The 8,693-nt window shown below is 46.3% G+C and overlaps 1 pseudogene; it reads right to left on the minus strand.

The window, feature by feature from the left end:
• Nucleotides 1-2,796: 2,796 nt before the first annotated feature.
• Nucleotides 2,797-2,915, minus strand: LOC136327626 (5S ribosomal RNA; annotated as a pseudogene).
• Between the last annotated feature and the right edge of the window lie 5,778 nt (nt 2,916-8,693).

Genomic DNA, 8,693 nt, shown 5'->3' on the forward strand with positions numbered 1-8,693 from the left:
GAAACTATAAACCTCAGAAAATGAAGTGTTAGAGTATTCAAATAACTCCCCACTAAAAATGGGCATATAAAAAATGCTCCATGTCACAAATTAGTAGAGAAATGCAAATTAGAATAAAAAGCATTGAAGATCTGTATGTTAGTGAGCCTGGAAAAAATTATAGTTTTATTTTAAGTTTTGTGAAAAAACAATAACTTCTTTGACTCCATAATTAACACATTGACCAAGACTTTTTAAATTTTTTAAATATTTGCTAAGAAACAAGATACTAAAAGCTTCTAAAATGTTAGATGATTCTGAAAGTTTTCACAAAACCTGGCAGAGGAGAAAAGGTTCTAAAAGATTATTTTCAACCTCTGAAGAAAGAAGAATTATGAGATCAGAAATTGATGAAGGTCCCAAGTTGAAAGAGGGCCAGTCACGGGCAGTGTCTCCCACTGGTCTATGCTGGATTTCCGCTTGGGAGACCCAGGGCTGGCACATCCAGGGGCCAGCTGCAGAAAGCATTGAAAGCTTGTTAGGTTCAGGACCTAACAACCTTTGCTAGAGTGTTATGCTAATGAAAATCTTCTCACACCTGACCCAGATGTGGCAGTAAGAAAACAGGAAATCTTACCTTTTGTGACAGCATGATGGACCTGGAGATTATTCTGCTATGTAAAATAAGCCAAGCAAAAAAAGAAAAATATCGTATGTACTCAAATATATGTGGAATCTAATGGACAAAGTGAACTGAGGAATGGAATAGAGGCAGAGGCAGAGTCACAGGGACCAGAGGGACAGCAGTCAGAGGAAGGGGGATGAAGGGATGGGATCAGAGAGGGTAGAGGGATTGGTGAAACTATATATACATAACACAGATATACATAGCAGAACAGGAAGTCCTAGAGGGAAGTGGGGAGGGAGTTGAGGGAAAGGGGGCAAAGGAGGTATAAAAAGGGACACAGGGGTGTGGGGTGAGGGAATTATGTTCAGTGGGACACTTGAATCCATGTAAACACAATAAATTAAAAATTAATAAAAATAAAATTCATGAGGGATTACACAGCAGAAGCTATATTAAAGGCCTAGAATTAAAAAGTAAAAAAAAAAAAGAAACTTATTTTTATTTTCAGATTTTTTTTGATTCTTTATTCAATTTAGAAAGGAGAGACAAAAAGAGACAGAAAGAGGGAGATGCAGAAAAAGCCAATGCTTAAGCCACCAATCACCCACTCAACCTGATGAGAAAAGCCTGGCCAGGAGGTTCCTCAACATTCTGCCCTCAACACCTACACTGTTAATGCCTGGGCATGCCAGGCCCCTGTTAGGCACTCCCACAAGCTCCCTGTGCCATCTGTTTCATCCCTGTTGCAAGGGACAGTGTCAGGTGCCTGGGCAGCACTGCAGGGGTGTGTCCCCAGGGCTCCTCTGTTTGCATAAGCAGAGGCGCTGTGAGCCCCCAACTCTACGTAGAGGCAGAAGAGACACCTGGCCCCAGGTGAAGGCCTGCTCCCTGGAATGTGGGAGATCCTCTTCTTCCTGCTGGGCAGCCAAGGACGAGCAGCAAGGACCAGTTTGCAGAGAAGCCTGGAGTTAGTTGCATACCTGGTGCCCAGGATAAAGGTGAGTAGCTGCACTCGGGTCCTGGGAAGCTGGTGTGTTCTTGGCGTGGAGGAGAGGAGGGGGCAACTGAGCACATGCGCTCATAAGTGACAGAGCCAGGTAGGGGTGGACTATCATACTGGGGCAGTGGCCAGGGCCACCTCGAAGTGCTATACCTGACTCTACCAGGGTGGCGAAGTGAAGACATTAGTGGTGGCAAAGGAAGATGAAGGAAAACACAGAGACATAGATCAAGTTTGGGCCAGGTGTGACATTGTGCTTTGATAGAGACACAATGACTCCAAGCCTGTTTTCAGCATGGCAATTTCTTGGGGCTTTGAACCTGGGTCCTTTGTTATCCCAGTCCAACACTATCCGCTGTATCCACGCTGACCCTGCTTTTGGGGTCAATGCCACAAACAGCCTTTCAGTTGTTTCAGTGAGTGACCTGGCACTCAAGGCAGAGGAGGGCCCTTCCTTGGCTCTCAGGTGCAAGTAGGCTGGATGCATTCAGATGCAGTGGGGGCACATGACCCTGTGACCAAGGCAAAAAGAAAAAACAAAACAAAACAAAAAACACAAAAACCCAGAAAGGAAAAGATGGGTGGAGATGAAAGCCTGCAATGCTCCCTTATTACCAGGCGGTCTCCCATCCAGGTACTAAGGGGGCCCGCCCCTGCGTACCTTCACAAGATCACGTGAGATCAGGCGCGTTCAAGGTGGTAGGACCACACACCCCTGACGGCTGCCTCCGGTGGCCCAAGAAGAAACACCTGGCCTCCAGGTCTCCTCACCATTCCGCACCTCATGTGAGTGGGCATGTCTGAGCCCCCTGTGTTGTTTGTACTCGCACAAGCTCTGCATGGCACTGATTTCTTCCCTCTGCCTCAGCTTCCCTTGGGTGGCCGAGGTCGCCATCTCAGGGACCAGACCAGTTTGAAGAGGAGCCTGGAGTTAGCTGCACACGGGGCGCCCAGGGATAGAGGGGAATGGCAGGACCCGACAGCTGGGCAGCTAATGTGCATGATGGGGCAGAGGAGGGGAGGAAGCAGCTCAGGCCCGGTGTTCATGGGAGACCAGTACACACCTGAGTGGACTGCCAGGCTCCGCGAAGTGGCCAGGGCCACCTTGAAGTGCTGTGCCCCAGGCGTGTGTAGGGTATGCAACTCTGTGGCCAAGGCAAAAGAGAAAAAGGGAGTGGGGGGAGGCAAAAGCCTACAGCACCCGGTATTCCCAGGTGGTCTCCCATCCAGGTACTAACCAGGCCTGACCCTGCTTAGCTTTTGAGAACAGATGAGATCAGGCATGTTCAGGGTGGTATGGCCCTATATGCCTGAGAGCCACCTCCGGTGGCTCAAGAAGAAATACCTGGCCTCCAGGTCTCCTCACCGCTTTGTGCCCAGGTGCCTGGGCATGCCAAGTGCCCTGTTAGGCACTCCCATGAGCTCTGCTGTCATCTGTTTCATCCCTGCCGCCACCATTTCCCATGCGCTGCCAAGAGAACTTCCTCAGCTCCCTGTCATTATTCCCGGGGGGCCAAAAGTGTGCCCACCCACCCAGATGGTGGAAACTGGAACAAAGGTCAGGGGTCTCAGTGTCACAGCAACTTGCAGAAGTGTGGTCGGGGGAGGGCTGGGGATGGGAGGACAGGGGCCAGTGTCAGCTGCCTGAGCAGCTGTGCAGGGATGTGTTCCCAGGCCTCCTCCACTTGCTTAGTTTTCAAGTGGCCTAAGTGGCGGCTCTGGGAGCCCCAACTCTGTATGAGGGTGGAAGAGACAACCCAGGCCCCAGGTGAAGGCTTGCTCTCTGGAATGAGGGAGATCTATCTCTCCCTGCTGGGCAGCCAAAGTCATGCTGCAAGAACCAGTTTGCAGAGGAGTCTGGAGTTAGTTGCACACCCGGAACCCAGTGATAAAGGGGAGTGGTAGGACTCTGCTCTTGGGCAGCTGGTGCGCTTGGTGGCATGGAAGAGAGCAGGGAGGCAGCTCAGCACACGCACTCAGTGTTCCCGTTCCAGGTGCCTTTTGTGCTCAGCCTGCATCTCACACTGCAGTTCTTGAGAGAGGTCAACCCCCATCTTCAGCATTCATTCCAGTTTAAGCCATCACTGGTTCTCAGCCTCTTTTGAATCTGAAACTTTTTCTCCAGTGACTGTTCTAGCTCATGCTGTTGTTGGAACTCAGTCTGCAGCTCATACTGGAGCTTTTGACCTCAGGCAGCCTCTCACACAGAGCTCTCATTTTCTTTTTCCAGGGCTGTAAAAAGCACCCAGCTGATGGCACCCAAAAATACACCATGGAGATCTATGTGCTAGAGAGCAAAAACCAATCCTCTACCCCACCCTTTTAAGGGTGTTGACATCTACATACTTATCTAATCCAAATCTTGCCCACTATGCCAAATGTAAGTCTGCTGGTTAAAGCCAAGCATGTTCATACTGAATTCAGGCAGATGGTAGAGAAACTGTGGACTCAAAAACTGTCAGGCCATACCCATTTATTCGAGGCTTACAGAGAAAGGAGAGCAAATAAACAACGGAAATTCTGCTTTTTTCAGTGGAGGAGAAGGGATCAGGAAAACTGCTCCTCGTGGTGACTGCTGAGAGTATCAAGAAACCAAACCTCACAGTGGTAGAAAAGCAATCTAGCCGAATCACCCGCCAAATCACCCCTGAGGGAAGGCACCCATACCTTTTTATAGACATACACATGGCTTTTTTCCATATGCTAATGCAATAATTGTGCAAAGTGCTTGCAGCCATGAAACCAGGGAGCAAGCCTAGTGCACCAGTTTTTCTCACATCTCTGTGGGTTAAAGCATTGTTCTGAAATTAGAAGTTTGCCAGTTTGATCTCCTATCAGGGCAATAAAGGGGAAGCAACTAATTAATGAATGATTAAGTGGCACAGCAAAGTTTGCTTACCCCTCCCATCTTTCTCCCTTTCTCTTTCTGTCTCTATAAAAATAAAATCAATAAAAAATAAATAATTAAGAACTGGACAAATAGCTGGAATGGATAGAACATCATACAAAATTGCAGAGGTTGTTGCTTTGATCCCCAGTAAGGGAATATACAAAAACAGCTTAACATTGTTTCCTGTTTTAACCTCACTGCCTTTCTAAGAGAAAGGAAGAAAAGAAAAGGAAAGGAAATAAAATAAAAGGAAGAAAGAAAAGGAAATCCAGTTGAATCATCCATCAAATCTAATTCTCCCAACGCACATGACCTTTTATTTTATTTTCTTCCCACCCTATTAAGTGCTGAAGCATGGAAAAAAGGATTGACTGCAGCTGATGCTGATGAACTCTTTCAACATGGCAGCAGTGAAACAGCAGAAGTGAGAAGGGGGTTTCTGTGAAATGGCTTGAGTGCCACAAGAGCTTGGGAAAGAAAAGTGGAAGGATTGTGGTGGCAAATTCCAGCCTGAGATTCTGAACACTAGGAAGTGATTGAAACTCAGCCAGGGAAAGAAGCAGTATGTTTGAGGAGTGTCAGGGGTGGTGGCAACTGTGACAGTGTGCAGAGTGGGGCATGGAGGAAATTATAAACAAGTGCTGAGACTGGGCCAGGTAAAGGGTGTTATAAAAGCAGAGGTGGGAGTGGGGCTTTGTTCATGACAGGTTGGTGATGGAAAGACCAGGAGTAAAGAGGAAAATGGTTCTGGCATGTCTTTGGAAGAATGACTGGACCCTTGTGAATGATGTTCTGAAGAGGTTGGGAATGGAGAGGATTGAACCTATGATGTTTGTGTGTAAGATTTGGGAGGTGATCATCTAGAAATAAATGGGGAAGGGTGTAAGGCAGACTTTAAATAAAATAAAAATAGATATTCAGGGAATGGAGAACTTGTCAGATTTGAGGACAGCATGGAGAATTATTCACGGGGAGTGAAGAATTGGAGGGAGTGAGGTTGGATGGGCAAAAGGACAGTGTGCTGCATAGTGGAAGAAGTTTGTGTGTTTACTTTCCCTTGGTGGAAGAAATTGTGAGCAAAGTTAAGCAGCATCAGCTGCTGATGATTCTAATTACCAGGGCTTCCAACTTTAATAAGGTGGTAGTGGCATCAGAAAATGGTCATCTGCTGATGAAGAATTGGATTTTGCTGAGAGTTCAACTGGATTTACCCTGAAAAACTTGCTAAATTACCTCTCTTGTTTGTCTGACTTATGCAAAAAATAAAAATAAAAAAGACAAAGTAGAAAAACTCATGTCACAGGACTGTGGTAGGACCAAGAAAGTCTTCCAGATTTTAGCAGTGCATCAATGTGTTTATAGTCTTTCTGTTTTGCAGCCATATATGCTAAAGTGGAATTGTGAAAGTCTGAAAAGGGGAGCAGAAAATGAAAATTTTTATGTAGGCAATGCTGAAAGGATCCCTTGTACTACACCCTCACCATCTCTGTTTGTTCATTGATTTGTTAGTGAAAGCTCTTCTGACAGGTGTGAAGTAATGTCTCATAGTGGTTTTATTGATAGTTTTTCTCAGTTTGGTGGGGTCACTGATTCTTAGCCTACCTACCTGCTGATGGAAAGTGTCTCTGTCCATTATGGCATAAAGCCTAACCTGTGGTTCTCTGGAGAGAGCCCCTGCCTCTGAATTCTTCTGGCCTATGTGCAGCTGGGAGCAGAGGAAGGGCCCTGCTCATCCTTGAGTAACCTGGCAGAGCAAGATCCCTTAAACAACTTGAAGCTGTTTATGGTATTGACACCAAAAGCAGGGCTGCAGGCACACAGTGGTACCACAGACTCATGATGTCCTCATTTGTTTGTAAAATAGAGTATTACATGGTTATCAGCTCTACTCTACTAGCACAATAGCCTCTTGTATAAGCATATAAAATAAATGGGTTTTCCAGGCTCGGTGTCATTGTATCTCCATCAGAGCACAATGTCCCATGTTGCCCAAACACTATCTATGTCTTTGTGTTTTTCTTTTATCCTCTATTGCCCTCTAGGTCTTTAATTTCCTATGCTGGTCATGACAGTGTTCGGTTTACCCATCCCCCATGTTTTCATAGCTGTAGTTGAGCCCTGTAACTCCACGCTCATCACCTACACCATGATGAAGCACCATGATTGTGCATTCATGTTTAATATTGAGGCCATCTACCACATATGTCAATATCAGACCCCTGAGCAGATAAATTTCTGAAGAGGGCTGCTGTCCAGTTAAACCTGAATCATAAGCCTCGAGGTTTCTACTGTAACTCCAGAGAGAGCAGGTTCAGGTTTTCTGGGTCTCTTAAAGCAGGGAAACCACTGCATGGTTGCCTTCCTTTACTGAGCCCTGAAGTGGAATGTTTCCCCAACAGAGCCCTGGTAAGTGGTAAAAACCACCTACCACCTTCACCTTTTCCCTGCATGATTTTTCTGTCTTTGGCAAAAAAGACAGAAGACCACAGCACTGTGGATGTCCAGGAAAGGGGATAGGTGAGCTGGTGTACTCTTTTTTTGGTGGTTTATAAAATATGACTCAGTGGCTTCTACAACAGCAATTAGTGTTAGATGTGGAACAAAAAAAATATTATCAATGGCCAGGGGAAATGTCTTTCTGCTGAGTGATGCTGAAGGAGGTAGGTTTCTGTTAAGGTCTGGAGTTCTTTCTCTGTGTCATTGACTTCCTTAGCCTCAGTGCCCAGCACAGCCCATGTCCTGCCTGTAAATGATGCTTCAGAAAGTGTTTTGGTAGCTTAATGGAAAACCTCAGAGAGGTGACAAGGGTCTGTGCCTCCCTGATCTGCAAGTGTGGGGAGAGAGGAGAAAATGAAGGAGGCACAGTCAGGGTGCCAGGGCCTTAGGATCCTAGGCACATCTCAATCAGTGGCTTGTGCCCATTGGCTCTGCTTCCACTGGCCCTGGAAGACTCTGATTTGGGGGCAGACAAAGGCAGCTCAGGCTCTTGCCAAGTTCACCATTACTTATAAGCCAAAGATGTTGTTTCCTGGGAGGAGGGTGTATGTATTCCTGCTCCAGCCCTGGCCTCTCTTCCACGCATAACTGGGTTCTGATGGCCTGTGATCTGGGCTGTGGCTTCTTTTTAGGACCAACAGGAAATGGCATTGTTGAGCCCTAGAATAGTGAGGGCAGCCTTCTGTTTGCGTGGACTGACACCTGCAGGATCTGTGGGGTTGGTGGGGCCTAGGATGTGTAGTTTCGACTAGTAGAGTGCATTTTGCAGATCTGTGAAGTAGTCTGGCCTCTTGTCTCTGTTGCACCACAACTGCTCAGTCCTTCAAAACCGCTAGGTGCTCATAGCTCAAATGAACCTGGCAGGGATCAGTGAGAGGCTCCAATAAGGTTTCTTAAGATGTGAGGCCTGGGCAGGGTATTAAGTTTGATTATTCCTACTGAAATATTTTACAGTTTGAAAAGCACTTTTTGGTCATTGAGCTGAGTCTGTACCATTCAGCTGAGGGGACCATTCCATGAGAACAATTTATTTAACCATAATAGTGCAAGTTCTAGAGTCATATGGCCTGGGTTTGAATCCTGGTTTCTTTGGTTACTAGTGTGTAACCTCAAGCAAATTAATCTCTCCATGCCTCAGTTTTCCCCTCTGTGAAATAGGATGGTTATAGTACCAAACTCATGTAATTGTGATGAGGAGTATTAAATGAGAAAATACATGTAAAAGTACTTAGTACAAAGGTGCCTGGCTCTCAGACATGTGCTTAATCAATGCACATTAGCTATTACTACTAATTGTGATATTCACTACAAACTCACTCCTCATCCTTAGTTTTCTCATCCACAAAGTGGTCATGATAGTCACACCTGCACTTTCAGCACGGGGCTGTGTGGAAGAGGAAGTCAGTCTAAGTGCTGGGTCAGGGGAAGTGCTCAAATTGTAGGTGTTAGCATCACCATCACCACCAACATTGTCTGCTAAGTTCTAGTTCAGACCATTTTCCATGGTTTTATGTCATCTCTCAGGCCTGGTCAGAAGTCTCAAAACCACTGGAGCTCACACCTAGTGCAAGAGGATTTTTGGTCATTGCCCAGGGAAATTCTCAGCCCAGGGCTAGCTTGAATGGAAACATGGTGATGGAGGCACTGATGCTGCCAACACTGCCACCCTTGGATCTGCAGGCAGAAGATTCTGAAGGAGA

The sequence above is a fragment of the Saccopteryx bilineata genome, chromosome 2, assembly GCF_036850765.1.
Source record: "Saccopteryx bilineata isolate mSacBil1 chromosome 2, mSacBil1_pri_phased_curated, whole genome shotgun sequence".
NCBI lineage: Eukaryota > Metazoa > Chordata > Mammalia > Chiroptera > Emballonuridae > Saccopteryx > Saccopteryx bilineata.